The sequence below is a fragment of the Aquarana catesbeiana genome, linkage group LG02, assembly GCF_042186555.1.
Source record: "Aquarana catesbeiana isolate 2022-GZ linkage group LG02, ASM4218655v1, whole genome shotgun sequence".
NCBI lineage: Eukaryota > Metazoa > Chordata > Amphibia > Anura > Ranidae > Aquarana > Aquarana catesbeiana.
In genome coordinates this window covers 779033785-779056453 of record NC_133325.1, presented here as the reverse complement: position 1 = coordinate 779056453, position 22669 = coordinate 779033785, and the positions used below count along the sequence as shown (strand labels likewise).

Genomic DNA, 22669 nt, shown 5'->3' with positions numbered 1-22669 from the left:
GTGCAATTCAGGATTACCGACTGGGAACGTTTCCTCGTTTAAAGGTTCAGTCCACCATAAACTGGTAATTCAGCTGGAGAGGTTAATCTTCTTATGTTTTGCATTCACTCATCCCCCCACCCACCTTCATGCTAAGGCGATGTTCAAATAAAACCTATTTTTTTATTACATATCTTATTTTAGACCTAGTAATGCCATCACTGGGTCTCTGTGCTTCTCTATGCAATGCACACAGATCATGGCTGGTGGGAGGGGGTGGCAGGGTGCTGTACATAGCTTCCTGAAAACATCATGGCACCCCGCCTCTGTACTCTTTTCAAGAGCCCCTTAGACCTTATGCCAGGAGTGGGCTGGCTTTTGGGAGGAGTTATGCAAATACCAAATTGCCTTGATGAATAGATGTCAGTCTGGATGTTCCTAGATAGGCTGTGTTTGCATGTAATGCCAACATGTAAAGCTGGGCCTCCATAATTAAAAGAACTGAAATCCAATAAATAAAAGAGATGGGCCATTGAAAGTCAGGCTTGGGTGGAAAAAGCCTAGATGATGCCAGACGTCTTCCAGCCAGGAAATGAGGCGGGCTCTATTTGACTTGCTGCAGCTTTTAATGCACATTGTGAGAAGCAATTTCAGTTCAGGAGAGGAACCTGTCCTGTACAACTGTGCAATTCTGAATGGAGGGCTGGAGGTCAAATTGAAGCTCCAGGTTGGTCTGGCCCACCCTACCCAAGCTGAGGAACTTCCCTGTCCCATGGAGCACCATTGGAATATTTAATAAATCAGTATGCAAATTTTTTTTTCAATTGTCTTCTAGCCTGTTGGATGATATGTAGGGGCCTTTTTTATTTAAGGTCTACCTTGTTGGTAGGTGGTCCATATAGATTTAAAGCTCAGCTCCAGGTTGGTCTGGCCCACTCTACCCAAGCTGAGGAACTTCCCCGTCCCATGGAGCACCATTGGAAAAATAATAAATCAGTTTGCAAATTTTTTTTAAGATATCTTCTGAGCCTGTCAGATGATATGCAGGGGCCTCTTTTCTAACTTGATGGTAGGTGGTATATATTGATAAAAAGTCTAGCTCCAGGTTGGTCTGGCTCACCCTACCCAAGCTGAGGAACTTCCCCGTCCCCCGTACAATGGAGAACCATTGTAAAAATGTAATAAATAAGTATGCAAATTTTTTTCAGATACATTTTGGCCTATCCCATGATATGTAGGGGCCTCTTTTACTTAAGATCTACCTTGTTGGTAGGTGGTCCATATAGAGTTAAAGCCCAGCTCCAGGTTGGTCTGGCCCACTCTACCCAACCTGCGGAACTTCCCCGTCCCATGGAGCACCATTGGAAAAATAATAAATCAGTATGTAAATTTTTTTTAAGATATCTTCTGAGCTTGTCAGATGATTTGCAGGGGCCTCTTTTTTTAACTTGATGGTACTTGGTATATATTGATAAAATGCCCAGCTCCAGGTTGGTCTGGCCCACTATACCCAAGCTGAGGAACTTCCCCTGTCCCATGGAACACTATTAGAAAATTAAAAGCTCAGCTCCAGGTTGGTCTGGCCCACTCTAGATCTACCTTGTTGGTAGGTGGTCCATATAGATTTAAAGCCCAGCTCCAGGTTGGTCTGGCCCTCTATACCCAAGCTGAAGAACTTCCCTGTCCCATGGAGCACCATTGGAAAATTATAATAAATCGGTATGCACAATTTTTTTTTTCAGATGTCTTCTGGCCCGGTCTGATGATATGTAGGGGCCTCTTTCATTTAAGGTCTACATTGGTGGTAGAAGGTCCATATAGATGCTGAAGAGTAGGAGAAAAAGAGTAAGGCCAGAGTTCAGCTGTAAGCCTCCTTACAGTCTCTTCTATCTCTTGGGGACTCTATTGGTAGGATCCTTACCCTGAATCCCTGGGCCCGCACAGCTCCTATGCTCCCAGGGAGGATCTTCCACCATACCTGTGGGATTTTGTATTTATTTATTTATTTTTTTATACTATGGAGAAAGTAACAAGAGTAACAATCCTAGTTGGGCAGGAACAGTGTTGGGAATTATGGTGGTTGGGTGAACTTGATACTCTAGTCTCCAAGCCGTAATAACAAGTCAATTCCAGGCTCAGGTAACCAGGCTCCGTGTAAGACTGAAAAAAATGACTGTGGGTAGGCTGACCCGTTAAAGCCATAAGGACCTCATGACCAGTCACCCTGACATTGAAAGATGAATTCCAGGTATGGCAGTTTATACATTGTTACACTGGTCCAAGCTGGACTACGCATATACCATACCTGTGGGATCCCTGTAGAAGCTGGAAATCACTTTAATAGGCACCACTACTCCAGTGATCTCCACCCATGCCGAGCAGCTGCACTGATACATTGTGAACACAGGAGGTCGGCTGTTGGGCACGGGCCCCATTCAGAGACCGCTTTGCATTTTCTCAACAAATGCAAAGCATTCCCTGATTGGACGAGGTGGAGAGCATGACGTCATCTCGTTCAATCAGAGAACACTTTTCATTAATTGAGTAAATGCAAAGAGATCTCCTGGCACCCATGCCCAGCGGCCGGCCTCCTGTGTTCACAATGCAGCTGCTCTGCACGGGACCGGGAAGCTAGTGGAGATCACTGGAGTGCCATGCAAAGCGCATTCTGATAGGAGGAGAGTGACAGAGAGACGAGTTCATCAGAATGCCGCTTCTTTGTTTCAAAATCCAAACAGGGACAAGACCTGTAAGAGTTACTTAAAGTGGATGTAAACCTCAGACATGAAATATGAGCAAAGCATATCCCTCTATAGTGTGTACTTGTCTCACTCCAGAGCACTAAGTGTCATTTCTGTCTGCTGCCTCATTGCTCAGCTATCTCTATCAGTCACTTCTGACAGGTTTTCCTGACACCAAGAGATAGAAAGGTGACAGGGGAGGGAGCTCCAGCACACAGCCTGTGATTGGCAGCCTCAGCTCTGTTCCTGTGTGCTGTGTGAAGGGGGTGTGTCCCTCCAGTCGGCTCTTACTGAGCTCTGCAGTGTGTAGTTTCAGCTCTTTGCCCCTTTTTTTTCTTAAACCTCAGACAAGCTGTATAAATTCTGGCTGTACAGAAAATCAGGCACAACTTATGCAGGAGGATTTGTTTTATCTCTGTGTATCACCTGATACCAGTCACTTCGCTGGGTATATGGAAAGGTTTACAAAAAGAGAAGGGAAAGTGGGACTTTGATTGAGATAGATGACTTTGTGGAGGCAAAATTGAAATAAATGCAAAATTGTTTTATTAATGACAAACGTTGTAAAGAATATGGCAATAAAGTAACCACATATACATTCAATACAGTAATTAGTATAGACTCCACCCACACATAACATACAAGTGTGGCATGGAAAAAAGTTTTGCATGAGTATGGTATAGTCAAAGCAGTTCAAAGGTACATAACATAGGGTAAATTTATATTATTACATATGACATAAAAACAGCACCAGCGGCAGGAGTATGGGTGTAGCAAGTATAACCAAAATGGATGAATAAATAAATGTCAGAATTATTAATCTGCTGCAGACTGAATTTCAATGTGTCTATTACAGACACAAGTAGCATCACTTGTGCCCGACGCGTTTCGTGTAGAGAAACTCCTCAGGGGCAGATGCTAAAATATATCTGCAGAGTGTAAAGAAAAAAGTGGTGACATTAGTCTAATTCTAATTAATAATGTAGCAATAGGGCAGATTATCTCGTCCTAAATACTCACAAGCCTCCCCCGGGAACTGAGGTAATTGCAGCCGCGCACGGTAGGGCACACGCAACAAAACCTCCCGATGACCCAAGGCACAAATTGCTGGTGCAAGTGAAATATTGCGGTGGCCTGAGAGGGCAACCTGAAGTGATATGAGAAGGTCAAAAAAAGAATGTGAAAGTGAGAATGAGTAAAAATGTGAAAGAATGAAAAAAACCCTATGTGAGTATTTAGGACGAGATAATCTGCCCTATTGCTACATTATTAATTAGAATTAGACTAATGTCACCACTTTTTTCTTTACACTCTGCAGATATATTTTAGCATCTGCCCCTGAGGAGTGTCTCTACACGAAACGCGTCGGGCACAAGTGATGCTACTTGTGTCTGTAATGGACACATTGAAATTCAGTCTGCAGCAGATTAATAATTCTGACATTTATTTATTCATCCATTTTGGTTATACTTGCTACACCCATACTCCTGCCGCTGGTGCTGTTTTTATGTCATATGTAATAATATAAATTTACCCTATGTTATGTACCTTTGAACTGCTTTGACTATACCATACTCATGCAAAACTTTTTTCCATGCCACACTTGTATGTTATGTGTGGGTGGAGTCTATACTAATTACTGTATTGAATGTATATGTGGTTACTTTATTGCCATATTCTTTACAACGTTTGTCATTAATAAAACAATTTTGCATTTATTTCAATTTTGCCTCCACAAAGTCATCTATCTCAATCAAAGTCCCACTTTCCCTTCTCTTTTTGCACTTAGCATAGGGATGGAGGCACACCGCATATGTGCCTCAATTAAAGTCCCAATTTTTCCCCCCCTTTCTATTCGATGGAAAGGTTTACAACCACTTTTACTGCAACAGAAACAACATCATGTCTACTCTCATGGCAGACAGGACTGTGTGGCAGAGCTGTGTAAATCTCAGTACTGGATGGACAAAAATACAAATCCTTTGGCAGATAAAACAGTTCCCATATACGAGTTTCTTCTTGCCTGGCGTTCAGATTTAAACATCAGAACCAAGCTGGGGGGAGGGGGGCTTTGTGGCATCATGTGATACTATGACCTATGGGTAGCCAGGCTGTCCAGTTGGCAGCGGTGTGGCCCCTGACTCATGACATTTAGACAGCCCTGTCTTCGCTAGCCGAGGGGGCCCATCATCCTAGCGGGTGAGAGTCAGCCGCTCGGTATTGATTCAGAAGGACAGGCTACAATCTGTGTGTGTATTTCTCAGTAATGAACTTGCTGTTGGCGTCTTGCTTGATTTCACGCAGAAAACATTAAACACCGTTCTCGCTATTATTCTAGACGTGTACAGTCTGCTCACTTAATGTTTATTCACCTAAACCACCATCCTTTTTTTTCTTCTTAACTACATTCAATCCGCGAGCATCTTCACAGCATCATCGGCCCCTGGGCAAAGCAATACCCCGAGGCCCCTACCAGCTTGTATCAGGTGCCCCCATCACAGTGCCACCTTATATCAGTACCCCCATCACAGTGCCCCCTTACATCAGGTGCCCCCATCCATCAGTACCACCATCACAGTGCCCCTATACATCAGGTGTCCCCCATCACAGTGCCCCTATACATCAAGCTGCCCAATCACAGTGCCCCCTTACATCAGGTGTCCTCATCACAGTGCCCCCTTACATCAGGTGCCCGCATCACAGTGCCCCCTTACATCGGGTGTCCTCACCACAGTGCCCCCTTACATCAGGTGTCCTCATCACAGTGCCCCCTTACATTAGGTGTCCTCCTCACAGTGCCCCCTTACATCAGGTGCCCCCATCACAGTGCCCACTTACATCAGGTGCCCCCATCACAGTGCCCACATACATCATGTTCATCCATCACAGTGTCCCAATGCATCAGGTGCCCCCATCACAGTGCCCCCTTACATCAGGTGCCCCCATCACAGTACCACATACCTCAGGTGTCCCCAATCACAGTGCTCCCCCCCCCCTCCATACACCTCCTTCAACTTCCACGTTGAGATTGAGATGAGTTCTCAGTCTCAGTGCCAGTTCTCTTCCACTCTCTGTAGGAGAGATGAGAAAGTTGAATCGGCTGCTCATTCTGACAGGAGTGCCATTGCAGTTAATCCTGTCAAAGAAGAGCAGCACAAGCAGCCAAGTCGCCAGTGTACCCTCCTAAAACAGCTTCCGCTCCCCCCTTTTCCTGGCCCTGATCATGCACCTGGGGCCCATGGACAATGCCCAGGTGTGCCCATCCATTAAGACAGCCCTGCTACAGGTTCATCTCAACCGAAAATCAACAAAGTTATAATAAGTGTATTTAGATACATTGTTAGTGCACTAAAGTGCCGCATCATCAGGGGGCGCTGTGAGAACCAGGAGAAGACAGCCGGCCCCCCGATGACGTCAGAAAGGAAGATGGCGGCACAGAACTGGGTGTGGAGCAGCAGAGCTCTGGATCACAACTGAATTCACTGGGCACATGAGGGGAAGCAGTGGTCTCTCTGCAGAGTTCCAACATGCCCCCTCTACTGAGTCAGGTTTATAGCTCTGCAATCAGCAAAGCTCATGCACGTTAGAGCAAATATCTACAGTTCATTTTCTTTAGAAAGCAGCCACAGCCTGCGTAGAAAAGGTTGTTCCTTGCCAGCATGCTGTAGACATAGACCCCTGTGCCGGATGTGGTCTCTCTGGTAGGTCTGACACATCACCTCCTGACCTCTGCAGAGAGACCACTGCCCATGTTCTCTGTTGATTGGAAAGCTCAAGCGCTGACCCAGCAGGGGATATGTTAGATCTTTGCAGAGAGACCACTTCCTCCTCACAGAGAGAAAAGGTCTTCTTCTACAGCATGCATTCTAAAGAAAAAAGCTTTGGTCTCTCTGCAGAGGTCTGACACACAGCAGAGAGCATGAAGATTGGGGACCACTGCTTCAACAGAGAGCAAGGATCCTTTTCTACAGCATGCTAGCAGGGGTCTGGCTTTTCTACTCAAGCTGTGACAAAGGTGTTTTGGACCTCGGCAGAGAGCCCACTGCTTCAACAAAGAGCAAGAGTTCTTCTGTGTGCAATGATGGCAGGGGTCTGGCTATTCTATCCAAGCTGTGAAAAAGGTGTTTTGGACCTCGGCAGAGAGACCACTACTTCAAAAAGGGAGTAAGGGTCCTTTTCTACAGCATGCTGGCAGGGGTATGGCTCTTCTACTCTAGCTGTGGAAAAGGTGTCTTGGACCTCGGCAGAGAGCTCACTGCTTCAACAAGAAGCAAGAGTCCTTCAGTGCGCCATGATAGCAGGGAGTCTGGCTTTTTTCTACTCAAGCTGTAACAAAAGGTGTTTTGGACCTCGACGGAGAGACCACTACTTCAACAGAGAGCAAGGGTTCTTTTCTACAGCATGCTAGCAGCAGCCTGGCTTTTCTAAACTGCAGCTGTGGCAAAGGTGTATTGGACCTTGGTAGGGAGACCACTGCTTCAACAGAGTGCAAGGGTCCTTTTCTACAGCATGCTGGCAGCAGCCTGGCTTTTCTATTCAAGCTCTGCCAGAGGTCTTTTGTACCTTTGCAGAGAGCTCACTGCTTCAACAAGGAGCAAGAGTCCTTCAGTTCGCCATGATTGCAGGGGTCTGGCTTTTCTACTCAAGCTCTGCCAGAGGTCTTTTGTACCTTTGCAGAGAGCCCACTGCTTCAACAAAGAGCAAGGGTCCTTCAGTGCACCATGATAGCAGGGAGTCTGGCTTTTTTCTACTCAAGCTGTGACAAAAGTTGTTTTGGACCTCGGCGGAGAGACCACTACTTCAACAGAGAGCAAGGGTCCTTTTCTACAGCATGCTGGCAGCAACCTGGCTTTTCTATACTGCAGCTGCAGCAAAGGTGTATTGGACCTTGGCAGAGAGATCACTGCTTCAACAGAGAGCAAGGGTCCTTTTCTACAGCATGCTGGCAGCGGCCTGTCTTTTCCACTCAAGCTTGGGCGAAGCTATTTTAGACCTCAGCAAAGAGGCCACTGCTTCAACAAAAAAAAAGTGAAGGTCCTTCTATGTGGCATAACGGCAGAGGCCTGGCTTTTCTACTCAAGCTGTGGGTACTTTTTTTTTAAGGGAACAAAGTTTAAGACTCTGGTTGGGCTTTAGGAATGTCCAAGGACCCCCCCCCCCCAAAGCTTGGGGGTCACCACGTTGCTATAGGGGCAAACCAAGTGGTCCCCTGAGATGGGTCGTATATAACAATGTTTATCTAGTATGGTTCACTCTCCGCTGATCCGTGTGCCCAGATCCTACTAATCCCGGCAGCCTTATGCGCTGACACACGGCGCCGAGCGCTGTCACCGCCTCGCTGATGGAATGGATGTCAGACTCCGGCAGACCGACATTGACAGCGCCAATTATAATGACGGATCTCCATGAACAATCGTTTCCCCTTCAGATCATCAGAGCATCCGAAGTCTTCTAGCCGGAACATGCTTTCCATATAATGTTTAGCGATTCCAACATTCAGCCAATCATTTTATTATTGTTTATTTCGAAAAGAGATTCCAGGCGTTATCGGCCTGCAGAGTCTTCCCCTTCAACTTCCTAATAATTAAAGGTGCCAATTCCTGGAGGAGAAGAGTTTTCATGCCGTCACTCACTCTGTGTGAAGCTACCCAATGATTATAGTGATCATTCCAAACATTTTTACAGAAGCCATCAATCAAAAATGAAAAAAAAAAACCCAAAAAAACATTTGTTACTGGTCTGTAAGCGCTTAGAGATCAGAATTTTACTACAAGTGACTTGAAGGAGAAGATCAGGATTCCCCCCATCGCTGTCACTTTCACACCGAGGCGCTTTACAGGCGTATTAGCGCTAAAATTAGCCTGAAAAGCGCCTTTCCTGTCACTCCAATGGGAAAGTCCGACTGCTTCTACAGTGGGGCGGTGCGCTTGCGGGACGGTGCATACACCGCAGCTAAACCGAATGGGCAGAGCTGTCGAAGCGCCTGCAAAGAGCTTTAGCAGCGGTGCTACATGGGCGGTATTAACCCCTTCTTTGTTCGCTAGCGGGGGTTAAAAGCACACCGAAGGGTGCCGCTAAAACTATGGTAAAGTGCCACTAAAACTAGCAGCGCTTTACCGCCGACGCTCTCACCGTCCCAGTGTGAAAGTGGCCTAAATTGATAGGCTGCATTCTCAGTGATGTCACCGCTCTCTAGCGAATGGATAGGCTGCATTCTCAGTGATGTCACCGGTCTCTAGTGAATGGATAGGCTGCATTCTCAGTGATGTCACCGGTCCCTAGTGAATGGATAGGCTGCAATCTCAGTGATGTCACCGGTCTCTAGTGAATGGATAGGCTGCATTCTCAGTGATGTCACCGGTCTCTAGTGAATGGATAGGCTGCAATCTCAGTGATGTCACCGGTCTCTAGTGAATGGATAGGCTGCATTCTCAGTGATGTCACCGCTCTCTAGCGAATGGATAGGCTGCATTCTCAGTGATGTCACCGGTCTCTAGTGAATGGATAGGCTGCATTCTCAGTGATGTCACCGCTCTCTAGCGAATGGATAGGCTGCATTCTCAGTGATGTCACCGGTCTCTAGTGAATGGATAGGCTGCATTCTCAGTGATGTCACCAGTCTCTAGTGAATGGATAGGCTGCATTCTCAGTGATGTCACCGGTCTCTAGTGAATGGATAGGCTGCATTGTCAGTGATGTCACCGGTCTCTAGTGAATGGATAGGCTGCATTCTCAGTGATGTCACCGGTCTCTAGTGAATGGATAGGCTGCATTGTCAGTGATGTCACCAGTCTCTAGTGAATGGATAGGCTGCATTCTCAGTGATGTCACCGGTCTCTAGTGAATGGATAGGCTGCATTCTCAGTGATGTCACCGGTCTCTAGTGAATGGATAGGCTGCATTCTCAGTGATGTCACCGGTCTCTAGTGATTGGATAGGCTGCATTGTCAGTGATGTCACCGGTCTCTAGTGAATGGATAGGCTGCATTCTCAGTGATGTCACCGGTCTCTAGTGAATGGATAGGCTGCATTCTCAGTGATGTCACCGGTCTCTAGTGAATGGATAGGCTGCATTGTCAGTGATGTCACCAGTCTCTAGTGAATGGATAGGCTACATTCTCAGTGATGTCACCTTTCTCTAGTGAATGGATAGGCCGCATTCTCAGTGATGTCACCGGTCTCTAGTGATTGGATAGGCTGCATTGTCAGTGATGTCACCGGTCTCTAGTGAATGGATAGGCTACATTCTCAGTGATGTCATCGGTCTCTAGTGAATGGATAGGCTGCATTGTCAGTGATGTCACCGGTCTCTAGTGAATGGATAGGCTGCATTCTCAGTGATGTCACCGGTCTCTACTGAATGGATAGGCTGCATTCTCAGTGATGTCACTGGTCTCTAGTGAATGGATAGGCTGCATTCTCAGTGATGTCACCAGTCTCTAGTGAATGGATAGGCTGCATTCTCAGTGATGTCACTGGTCTCTAGTGAGTGGATAGGCTGCATTCTCAGTGATGTCACCGGTCTCTAGTGATTGGATAGGCTGCATTCTCAGTGATGTCACCGGTCTCTAGTGATTGGATAGGCTGCATTCTCAGTGATGTCACCGGTCTCTAGTGAATGGATAGGCTGCATTCTCAGTGATGTCACCGGTCTCTAGTGATTGGATAGGCTGCATTCTCAGTGATGTTCTCCTTTAATGAAGAACAGCATTCTTATGTTTTGAATATCCCCCAAGCTCGCATACCACCATATACAGAGAGCTTCCACTTTAAACCATTCATTATGAAGTCACATGGGGGGATGTGTAATGGGTCCTGGTTAAGTCATCTTGCTATCAATTACTTTTGATCGAGTTATTTCTTCTTTTTTTTTAATGCTCTTTAATCTCTGGGATGTATATTGGCTGTCATAGCGCACTTAGAGCAGACAGTGTGTGCGAGGCTCCTCACCCCTTAAAAGCAGATAGATGCGCTCTAAGTAATCACGGTCATTAGTGTAATTACTGCTGTGGAAGGGTTTATTATTTTTACCAGGCACTATGGAGAAGGGTTCAGCCTTCGCTCTCTAGTAACACTGCGCACTCACAAGGCCAGCCGCAATGCTATGCTCCATTTATTTCCACCGGGGGGGGGACAGCGCATGGGCCTATGTACATATTATGGCACATAAATGAGTGCACTGTGTAGGTCAACTCATTTATTCTGAATAGAGGTGACAACAGGTCCTGCATGGTTTTTTGAGCATAGGCATCCTTGTGATACACAATAATGCTGCACACAGTAGATGTGCATTGGGGTACAAGTAAAACCCAACTGACTTTTGCCTAGGTGTCGATGAAGCATTTCCTAAATCTCCTCCCCTCCGGTAATCAGACTGCATTGTAACTTTGCAAGATTACAGACTGTGGCAGTAGCTGATCTGCACCAGACATCTCATAAAAACAGCTGTCCCGGATTTGCAAGGACAGTCCCGCATTTTGATCAGCTGTCCAGGATTTGCAGGGACAATTCTGCATTTTGATCAGCTGTCCAGGATTTGCAGGGACAGTCCCGCATTTTGATCAGCTGTCCCAGTTTTGCAGGGACGGTCCCGCATTTTGATCAGATGTCCCGGATTTGCAGGGGCAGTCCCGCATTTTGATCAGTTGTCCCGGATTTGCAGGGACAGTCCCGCATTTTGATCAGCCGTCCAAGATTTGCAGGGACAGTCCCGTATTTTGATCAGCTGTCCCGGTTTTGCAGGGACAGTCCCGCATTTTGATCAGTTGTCCCGGATTTGCAGGGACAGTCCCGCATTATGATCAACTGCCCAGGATTTGCAGGGACAGTCCCACATTTTGACCAGCTGTTCTGCCAAAGCTGTGTCCAGCGCCATGTCCTGGGATCACAACATCATCCTTATTTGAATGAATGCAGTCAAAAAAGGCATTCGTTGTGGGAATCAGGGTGGGAGTGGGCGGTCCCAGCATATTTGGGTAAGACTAAGCAATAAAGTGGGCATGATGGGTGCCTCCTGCATATTTAGAGGTTTGGTCTGGCCAGGATTAACCTGACACTGGACGATGCCTTAACAAAGATGGTTAAGCAAAGGATAAATCCCATGAAGCCGCCCATCAATTCAAACCCGCTGGTACTGGAATGGATGGCAGTCTCAGCCTGGGCTCCCACCAGGTCATGCTCCCAATGAGTTTCGCTCTGCCCCTCGGAGCTTAATCATGGGGATCAGCAGTGGACACAGGACTGCTTTCCCTTGTAGCCTGAGCGACAATTTTTATTATCGGTTAACAAAGAAGGTGCCGTCTCGACATGTGCAGAATGAAAAAAATTGTTATGTTTCGATTTGTTCTTTGCATAAATTTGTTTAATTTGTTTAATTTCTTTTCGGAATTTGTTTATTCAAATTGAGAATCAATTTGAAACTTTGGAATCCCATTCAAATCGAATTCCACTCGAAATTAAATTTATTCTATTTGAAATTTGAATTTTGGAAGATGGTTTTATTCTTTCTATTCCATTCTATTCTATTGTTTTTTTCATATTCTTTTAATTTGTATTCTATTCTATTGAATTCTATTCTTTACTATTATATCTGAATTCAAATTTATTCTATTCGAAATACATGCACTGTCACTGTACTAATGACACTGGCAGGGAAGGGGTTAACATCATGGGGCGATCAAAGGGTTAAATGTGTTGCTAGAGAATGCTTACTAACTGTGGGGGACGGGCTTGTAATGTGGAAAGGTACCGGATCACATGCTTATACGTGATGCGGCATTTGCGGGTAGGGGGGCGCGTACGCGCGCCCAACGCCCCCGGCTGTGCTGTCATTCGCTACAGTACAAGTCAGGTAGCAAGTCCCGGCCGTAAATCATTGGCTGGGACCTGTTAACTAACTTGTGCTGTAGCGAATGACAGCACGGCCGGGGGGGCGCTGGGCGCGCGCACACGCCCCCTACCCGGAAATTATTGGCTTAGCGAAACACAGTACAGGGCTCTGTGTTTACTAACAACACAGGGCTCTGTACACAGAGCAGTGATGTGGCTGTGCTTTATCTCCCGGCAAAGCAAGGAGATAAAACAGTCACATCCTTAGTAAAAGCAAAGCACAATACACACTTCACACAAAGGCACGCAGTTAACACTTTGATCGCTATAGAGGTTAACCTCTTCCCAGCCAGTGTCACACTGGTGATGTCAGTGTCAGTCTGTTCCCACCCAGTGCCAGTTAGTGTCAGATTGCTCACCGCACTATCACAGTCCCATTATAAGTCGCTGATCACCAACCGCCATTACTAGTATTAAAATTATATATATATATCTATATATCTATATATATATCTATATATATATAGATATATAGATATATATATAGATATATATATATATATATAAATACATACACTGTATTATCCCATAGTTTGTAGACACTATAACATTCACACAAACCAATCAATATACACTTACTGGGATTTTTTTTTTTTTAATACCAAAGAAATGTAGCAGAATAAATTTTGGCCAAAAATGTATAAAGAAATTAGATTTTTTCAATTTTTTTATATATTTATATATTTATTTGTATTGGATATGTTTTATAGCAGAAAGTGAGAAAAAAATTGATTAAAAAAAAAATGATAAAGTAAAAAAAAAAAAAATAAATTAAAAAAAAAAAAATAAATCTGTCTTTTTTCATTTATATAATAAAAAATTAAAAAAATACAGTGGTGGGGGTACAATACCCCCAAAAGAATGTTCTATTTCTGTAAAAAAAAATTACATAAATTTCATTTAGGTACAGCGTTGCATGGCCGCGCAATTGCCAGTTGAAATAGCTCAGTGCCGAATAGCAAAAAAAATGGCCTGGTCATGATGAAGAGGTAAAACCAGGGCTGATGTTTAATAAAACATTATGTAATATTCGCTCGGATTGCCTTTTAGTCTCTGACACAACTTAGAAGCGCTGCTTCTAAAAAGTACTCCATAAATACATGTCTGCCATTTTTTTTTTTTTTTACAATAAAAAATCCAATCTTCAACCAAAAAAATTTTGGCTAAAATCTCCCTTTTTTTTGTTAAGCGACGTCCGTGCGTCTGAGGTCGTAAGGCAGCCAGCCACTAAAATAGTTCTCAGCACGGAGTTTATATCCCACTTAGCGTTAAATTTACAACTCCAATAAAAACCACATTTACCGCCGCCCAGCGGTTTTCTAAATATAGCGCATGTTATATAATCAATGGCGGAGCGTTGAGCTTTTTACAGTAAATTTCCGAGCTAGATTGCAATTAATTCCGTGCTCTCTGAAGCCGCATATCGCTGAATGTGAGTGACGCCAACTGACGGCGTGAAAAGTAGACACAGAAAGATAAACAGATTAGCGTTAGCAAGGTGCGGAGGGATTCCACAAACATTAAAAAGAAAGTTAGACTCCGCCCACAAATGGACAACGCCAGAAAAGATCAGCAGCAACCTTGGTGTGCTTCGCGAAGCACGCGTTTTTTGCGCGTGTTCATGAAATGTTAAAAAAAATGCATGCCATTCTTTGGCAATAGACATGGGCAATTCGTTTCCTTCCGAATTCGTTCTTTAACAAATTTCGACAAATTCGTTAATTCAGAAAAATCCGAATTAACGAAAACTCGTTTAACAAATTTTTCCCAATATTCGTGAATTTGAACATTCGAAAATTTGTAAATTCAAATATTCGAAAATTCGGAAATTTGAATATTCGATAATTCGTAACTTCGAATATTGGAAAATTCGTAAATTCTGAAATTTGGAATCCGAAAGCCCGAAAATTTGAAAATCTGAAATAATAACTAATAATAACTTAACTATTAAATTATAGGTATTGGAATTTCCTTTCAAATTTGTCTGTTAGTGATCGTAATGAATACGAATTTATCCGAAGTTACAAATTATCTGAAATAACGAATGCCGCATCTAAACAAATAGAATATAACAAATTAATAATAATAAATAATGATAAAAACCTTTTATTATTATTATTATTTATTATTAATTTGTTCCGTTCCATTTGTTTAGATGCGGCATTCGTTATTTCGGATAATTCTGAACTTCGGATAATTTTGTATTCCCTACGTTCACTAACAGACAAATTTGAAAGGAAATTCCAATACCTATAATTTAATAGTTAGTTATTATTAGTTAGTTAATTTTCTGATTTTTAAATTTTCGAATTTTATAAATGTACTCATTTACTAATTAAAAAATTGACGAATTTTTGAATTTACGAATTGCGATCATAACGAATGACCTGAGAAACGAAAAGAAAAAAACAAAAATGAATGAAACGAAAACTAACAAATTTTTCGTCAGTGCACATGTCTAATTGGCAATGTTTTGGGGCAAGCAGATGCACATTTTTCGCGTGCGTTAAAACGCGCGACAAGCGCAAGGCTAAAAAAAAGCGTGACGCTCAATGCCGAAAAAACCATGAGCTACTTTAATATAATGAAGCTGGCCACTCGGTAACCTGAATTGCATTAATTCTTTATTGGATACATTGTAGGATGCAGCAGTAACTCACTAACGCGTTTCAGCCCAAAAGTCATGGTTAAAACATTGGCAAAGTGTAACACCCAAAAAAGGTACAAGGGCTACTTTGGTGTTTGTTGGGCAGTCCTATGACATGAATGGGAAAAGTCACGAAAGAACGCGCGTTCATGAAGCACTGGCTTTAAAGGGAAGTAGACATGTGCAGAATGGAAACATTGGTTTCGTTTCGATACGTTATAGTTACATAAACTAGTTTAGGTAAATCTGTCAAATTCATTTGATTGCTTTGTTTCGTTTATTCAGATTCAATTTAATTCAAATTTTCCAAATGCGACCAAATTTGGAAAATTTTAATCAATTTGAATTCAAATTCTGTTCGAATTGCATTTGAATTCAAATTTAATTTGTTTTATTGGAAATTTGAATTTTGGAAGAGGGTTATATTATTTCTATTTCATTCTATTCTATTGTTTTTTTTCTGTTCTATTCTTTTCTATTATATTCTATTCTTGTATTTTCTACTCTTTTCTAATCTATTCTTTTCTATTCTATTAAAATTCAAAATTCTATTCAATTTTTGGGAAATGGTTCTTTCTATTTAGTTTTTTTTTATTTCTAATCTATTTCTTTAATTTTCTATTATATTATTTTTTATTTGTCTCACATTTAAATTTATTCTATTCGAAATTAGACTTTTGGAAGAAGGTTATATTCTATTTTATTTGATTCTTTTTTTTCTATTCTTTTCAATTCTGTCTTTTTCTATTCTATTCTGTTTTTCTATACTATTCTTTTCTTTTGTAATCAAATTTATTCTATTTGAAATTCAGAAGAATGTTTCTATTCTATCCTATTTGTTTCTATTCTATTCCTTTCCTTTTTCTATTCAATTTTATTCTGTTCTTTTATTTTCTATTTTATTTGGTTCTGTTTTCTGTTCACTTTTTTTATTATTCTTTTATTTTCTATTCTGTTCTGTGTTACGCTAGTATATTCTATTTTTTTATTTTCTATTTGATTCTTTTATATTCTTTTCTGTTCTATTCCTTTATTTTCTATTCTATTTAATTCTGTTCTTTTATTTTCTATTCTATTTGGTTCTGTTTTACTCTATTCTTTTATTTTCTATTATATTTGTTTATTTTCTATTCTATTTTTTTCATATTCTTTTATTTTCTATTCTGTTCTGTTTTATTCTATTCTTTTATGCTCTATTCTCTTCTTTTCTATTCTTTTTTGTTCTATTCCTTTATTTTATCTTCTATTCTATTTTTTCTGTTCTCATATTTTCTATTCTATTTTGGCTCTGTTTTACTCTATTCTTTAATTTTCTATTCTATTTGTTTATTTTCTATTCTATTTTTTTTATATTCCTTTTCTCTTCGATTCTTTTCTGTTCTATTCCTTTATTTTCTATTCTATTTTATTCTCTTTGGAAATTTGAAATGGAATTCGATTCGAAAACTGTTTCAATTTGAATTTCGGGCGAAATTTTTCAGTTTTGTCAAAATTCGTTACTATTGCAATTCGAATAATGAAAAATTTGTCCGAATTTCAATTCGGAACGAACCGCACATGTCTAAAGGGAACTGCCTCGCATTTTACCATTTCATTCTTCCAATATTATTATTATTATTATTATTATTATTATAATTATTATTAGTAGTAGCAGTAATAGTAGTAGTAGTAGTAGTAGTAATAGTAGTAGTAGTAGTAGTAGTAGTAGTAATAGTAGTAGTAGTAGTAGTAGTAGTAGTAATAGTAGTAGTAGTAGTAGTAGTAGTAGTAGTAGTAATAGTAGTAGTAGTAGTAGCAGTAATAGTAGTAGTAGTAGTAATAGTAGTAGTAGTAATAGTAGTAGTAATAGTAGTAGTAGTAGTAGTAGTAGTAATAGTAGTAGTAGTAGTAGTAATAGTAGTAGTAGTAGTAGTAGTAGTAGTAGTAATGGATCATATTCAGATTTGTTTTTATCTTGAACCTTGTCTTTGGTTCCTCTGAAGGCTAGCGTAGGACGCACGCGTATCAGTTATGTATTTTTTTTTTTATAATTTTCTTTGGTAAGATTCAATTGGAACCAATTTTTGATCAGATTTGTAGCCCGCAGTCGTTTCTTGATTTTAATCCCACTTTATATCCCCCCTCCCCCCACATCCCAGCGCACCCCGTGTCATCCGTCATGCCTAAAAATCGTTCCCGCTGCCAAAGTTCTCAGCGTGGTCGGTAATACAATCGCACAGCGGGAGGGTTCAGGTAGTACAATAGCAGATTTATTTGTATGTGATTGATAGTAACAATTTTTAATGTTTTTTTTTTTTTTTTTTCTATTTTCAGCAGAAACAAGTTTTTGCTGACGGGTTGCCATGGAAACAGCCGCGACAGATACACTGGCATCGCTTAAAGGCATCTTATAATACGGACATGCTCAACAACGATCTGGTTCCTACTTTAGCTCTGGTTCAGAAGGAGTGACAAACGCGTCAGAGGGAGCCAAGGAAACAAAAAGAGAACCTGTCACATAGGAGGATAGATTGAAACAATGGTACAAAAAAAAAAAAAATCATATTGCGGTATTATATGCTGGCTCCCTTTGATGATCAGCAATGAAATATCACTAATTTTATTTATTTATTACAATCCACTCTTTACAAATATATTGTACATTCACAATTTTCTGTTGAAATGTATCCAATGGCAATTTTTTAATATATATTTTTTTTGCTATGGAGAGAACGGGGGAGGGGTTAGACCCCCACACTGGGGGGAGATTTTCCCTCTTCATTTGTCCCGGTTGATCATTCTAACCAGGACTTAAGACTTCTTTCACTTCTTGCAAATTGGGAATGGGTGTTCCCACTTGCGATCCTTGTAGAGTGACCTACGCGTTTCGGAAAGTCACGCATAGGGCAGCCCATTCACTGGAATGGGCTGCCCTATGTGCGTTGTTTGCGGCAAACAGGCTCGATGACTACATTTTGGCCTTGAGCCAGGGGCGTTTTTCCACGCGTGTTTCCCGCAATTGTGGCACATATTGTCACGCGGCCATTGCGACAAAATCACACCGTGTTTGGGGTGCCATTAAGAATATAACATTTGTGGTCAATGATGCCCTTTTAAGGTCCACATGTTCCATATGTGCCCCTTTGGTAGTCAGAGGTGAGTGCCCCATAACCATGGGCGTGCGCTGGTCACCGCTAATCACCGCTTGACGTGCAGATTCCACCTGCTGATATTGCACCAATGCCCCCCGAAAGGGGCTCCTAAAAAAAATGGTAAAAAAATAAAAAGATTAAAATAATAAAAATAAAAAGCTACTGACTCCAACCTCTGCTCTACTGACACCGTCCATGTTTTAATACATTTGGGGTGCACACCCTAATGCAATAGGCTGCACACACCTATACCCATAACATTGGTGGTCAGTGATGCCCCTTTAAGGTCAATATGCTTCATACAGTGCCTTGAAAAAGTATTCATACCCCTTAAAATTTTCCATATTTTGTCATGTTTCAACCAAAAACATAAATGTATTTTATTAGGATTTTATGTGATGGACCAACAAAAAGCAGAGCTGCATGAGCAAAATGAGAATCACAATTTTCGCGGTGTAAAATCTTTCACATTATACAAAAGAAAAATTGGGCTAACTTTACTGTTTAGTTTTTTTTTTTAGTTCAATAGAGTAATTTTTTCAAAAAAAAATGCATTTGAAAGACCGCTGTGCAAATACAGTGTGACATAAAATATTGCAACAACCACCATTTTATTCTCTAGGGTCTCTACTAAAATATATATATATATATATATATATATATATATATATATATATATATATATATATATATATATATATATATATATATATATATATATATATATAATGTTTGGTGGTTCTAAGTAATTTTCTAGCAAAACAAATGATTTTAACTTGAAACCAACAAATGTCAGAAAAAGGTTTAGTGTTTAAGTGGTTAAACGTTCCTCATTTACACATGAAGTCTATTCCTTTGACAAATTGTTACAATGTTTATACTTAAGTTCCACTGATAAAGAATGACACATAATTCTTGGCAGACTGCCCAGTTTTTCCTTCCTTTCTTATGACAGCTGTGGCTTCAGAAGAGCAGAAAAAATTCTTTGCATAGCAAGAATCATGAAACACTTTCGTCAAGATCTCAACGGGAAAAAATCGCGATAACGATTCTTGACGATTAATCGTGCAGCTCTTAGCTCTAACACAAAGTGGCAACATTTTTTACAAATAAATATGTGATAAGTGTGGGGTACATTTGTATTCAGCCCCCCTTTACTCTTCTGATACCCCTAACTAAAATCCAGTGGAACCAATTGCCTTCAGAAATCGCCTAATTAGTAAGTCCATCTGTGTTTTAAGGCTTGATATGTTTGGTATCTAATTACTTGATGCAGCCTCATTTTTTTCTTTTTTTTATATTTCTACCAAAAAAATTGGCTAGTATATTTTACTGAAAATATGGGTTGAATTAACAGGTGTGTTATATTGCAAGACATTAAAAAAAAATCACATTTACCAACATGTTATTTTCCAGGGTCTCCACTTTCTCCACCGTCGCCTCTTCACATCTAAAGGCAGAGCGGAAGAAGCAGATCCACATCAGTGCAGAGTGGAGGAGATATGGGAATGCTCTTTATGGCTGGCTACATCGAATACACCTACACCGACCCATCTGTGACAGCACAGAGATGACAAATTGTCTCGCCGCTCCACAGCTCGAAAAAATGCCGACTAAGCAGGAGCGCAAAGCGTTAATAGGATTTGCAAATGCAATAGCCTAGAGCCACACTAATCATGTAACTTACACCTGAAGCGCAATTTCTAATTTGCTGTTATCAATGCTTAAAAATAAAATCCATGTTTCTATATTTAGCTTGTAATTAAACAGATCGCCACCTGGTGGCGCAGTTGGCAGGATAGGCAAATATTAAAGCTGAAGCTTAAAGTGTTACTAAACCCACAACAGTAAAATCGGTCTGTACATGCAGTCACCGTGGAACCTCAGGGGTTAATCATCTGCATTATGTAAAAAAAGGTGTGATCCTGTCTTCTTTGTTTTCCCCCCCTTCTTCCACTGTCCCCAATCCATCTCCTGACTGAACAGAGCCTATGGAGTCACTCTGCACATGCTCAGTTTGGTGTGTATTGCTAGTGAGTTTTTTTTTTCTTGGGCGAGTGCTTGTGATCAGCACTGTCCAGACAGAGGGTCAGGGGTCCTGCAGCCTCATTGGACAATCAGAGGAGAATGAAAACTCCTCCTACAAGCTTTAACCAGACACTGATAGAAGTCACAAGACTGCTATATACCGCTGATGTGAAAAGGTATTTATCAGTTTATATTTACTAAAATAATTGCATTTCCATGTTCTGTGTACTGTGGGAAGCCAGATCTAGTGAATGCAGGCTCAGGTTTTTTATTACATATCGAATTTAAGACCCAGTGATGTAACTTTGCTTCTCTATGCAATGCAGACAGATTACGGCTGGTGGGAGGGGCTGGCAGGGGCTTTACAAAGCTGGAAACAGACAACAGGCGCACACACCGCTTCTGGCAACAAAAGGTGGACACACCCGATCCAAGGTGCTAATCCCGGGTCATCACCGTTGGTAATGTCAAGAAAAGAAGAAATTAATTGCACACTCAAGTCCAAAGGATGCTGTTAAAGTTTTCTTTATTGTTGTAAGCCAGACAAACTTGACAAGGATGAATAGTTGACGCGTTTCACATGAAAGAACCGTGTGTGAACAAGCAAGTTTCCTAAAAACATAACAGCACCCTGCCTTGGTACTCCTCTCAATAGCTTTCAGTCCTGATGCAACAGTGGACTGGCTCTTGGGAGGAGTTATGCTTTCATGGATAGTTGCCTTGATGATAGTTCCTATCATCTGGATCTCTTTAAGTTCAACTTTTTAAGACCTGATGAAGACCCTTCAAAAAATGTGTTGGCTTTTTATTGGGTACTGTGAGTAAAGACCTATATGTGGACTCCAACTCTAATCTGGCACACTGTATTTCTGATCTTGGTCCTGTTGCTGTAACATGACCCGTTAATTCTTCTGATTTTCAGATCTTTGCATCAGTTGTTGAGGTGGACAATGCACGCCCCTCCCAAGCTGCCATTCAAAGATAAAGGACTTTATTGACTACATGATCAAATACAGTGTTGATATTCGAATGCGTTTCACCCATCGGGCCTTATTCATAAGGGCCATCATAATAGCGTCATGGGCCCCTGGGCAAAGTAATACACTGGGGCCCCTACCAGGGATATGGTGATCCTGGTGGCAAGAAGTGGGTGTGACTAAATGATGCTAAATTATACTATGTATGGAGCTGCCGAAGCTCCACCTACTCCCATGCTGGCAGGGCAGAACATCTACAGCGTTTAGTCTAATCGTGCAGCCCTACAGTATGTCTCCTCTGTCACCTTCTCTGTACTGAAAAGAAAGACTGAGCGCCGACCGCCTGCTATTTTGGAGGAGACAGACTAAAGTAGTCAACAGTAGTCTTGTTCTTGTGAAATGACCATGCTGGAGAGGAGAAGAATTATTCACCAAAGAAACAAGCCCACAGCAATGCATGCCAGCTACTACACTAGTCTCTCTTGGACAACTCAGCCTAGATTGCTATTCTGGGGAGAGAAACTAAAGTAGTAACTGGGATATGTTGTTGTGGGCTTGTGTTTTTTTGAATGATTGCACTCATTTCCAGCGTGGCCATTCACAACAACACACTCCAGCTACTACACTAGTCTCTCTTGAACAACTCAGCCTAGATTGCTATTCTGGGGAGAAAGACTAGAGTAGTAGCTGGGATATGTTGTTGTGGGCTTGAGTTTTTGGGAATGGTGGCGCTAATATCCAGCATGGCCATCCACAACACATGCCAACTACTACACTAATATCTCTTGGACAACTCAGCCTAGATTGCTATTCTGGGGAGAGAGACTAATGTAGTAACTGACGCTTATCTCCAGCATGGTCAGCTGAGCACCAACCACCTGCCATTTCGGAGAAGAGAGACTACAGTAGTCAACTTGTGTTCTTGTGAAATGACCATGCTGGAGAGGAGCGGTATTATTAACCACAAGACCACTAAGACTAACCATTAAGACACAAGCCCACAGCAACACATGCCAGCTACTACACTAGTCTCTCCTGGACAACTCAGCCTCGATTGCTATTCTGGGGAGAGAGACTAGAGTAGAAGCTGGGATATTTTGTTGTGGGTTTGTGTTTTTGTGAATGATGGCGCTAATCTCCAGCATGGCCATCCACAACAACGCAAGCCAACAGTTACTACAGTAGTCTCCCTCCCTTTAAAGCAGTATTACACCCCAAACCAAAAATCCACAAAGACAAATTAGCATTTTTCAACCATGACCAATCCAGGAGTTAGGA

General features: G+C 41.7%; 1 protein-coding gene and 1 long non-coding RNA gene across 2 annotated transcripts in view; one reads left to right on the top strand and one right to left on the bottom strand.

The window, feature by feature from the left end:
- The window catches only part of IGSF11 (immunoglobulin superfamily member 11), a 367612-nt gene that overhangs the window by 129290 nt on the left and 215653 nt on the right, over nt 1-22669 (bottom strand). The window lies entirely within an intron of this gene.
- Nucleotides 17570-19929, top strand: LOC141129385 (uncharacterized). Its single transcript, XR_012241817.1, has 2 exons — nt 17570-17776; nt 19803-19929. It is a non-coding gene; the product is annotated as an uncharacterized lncRNA (long non-coding RNA).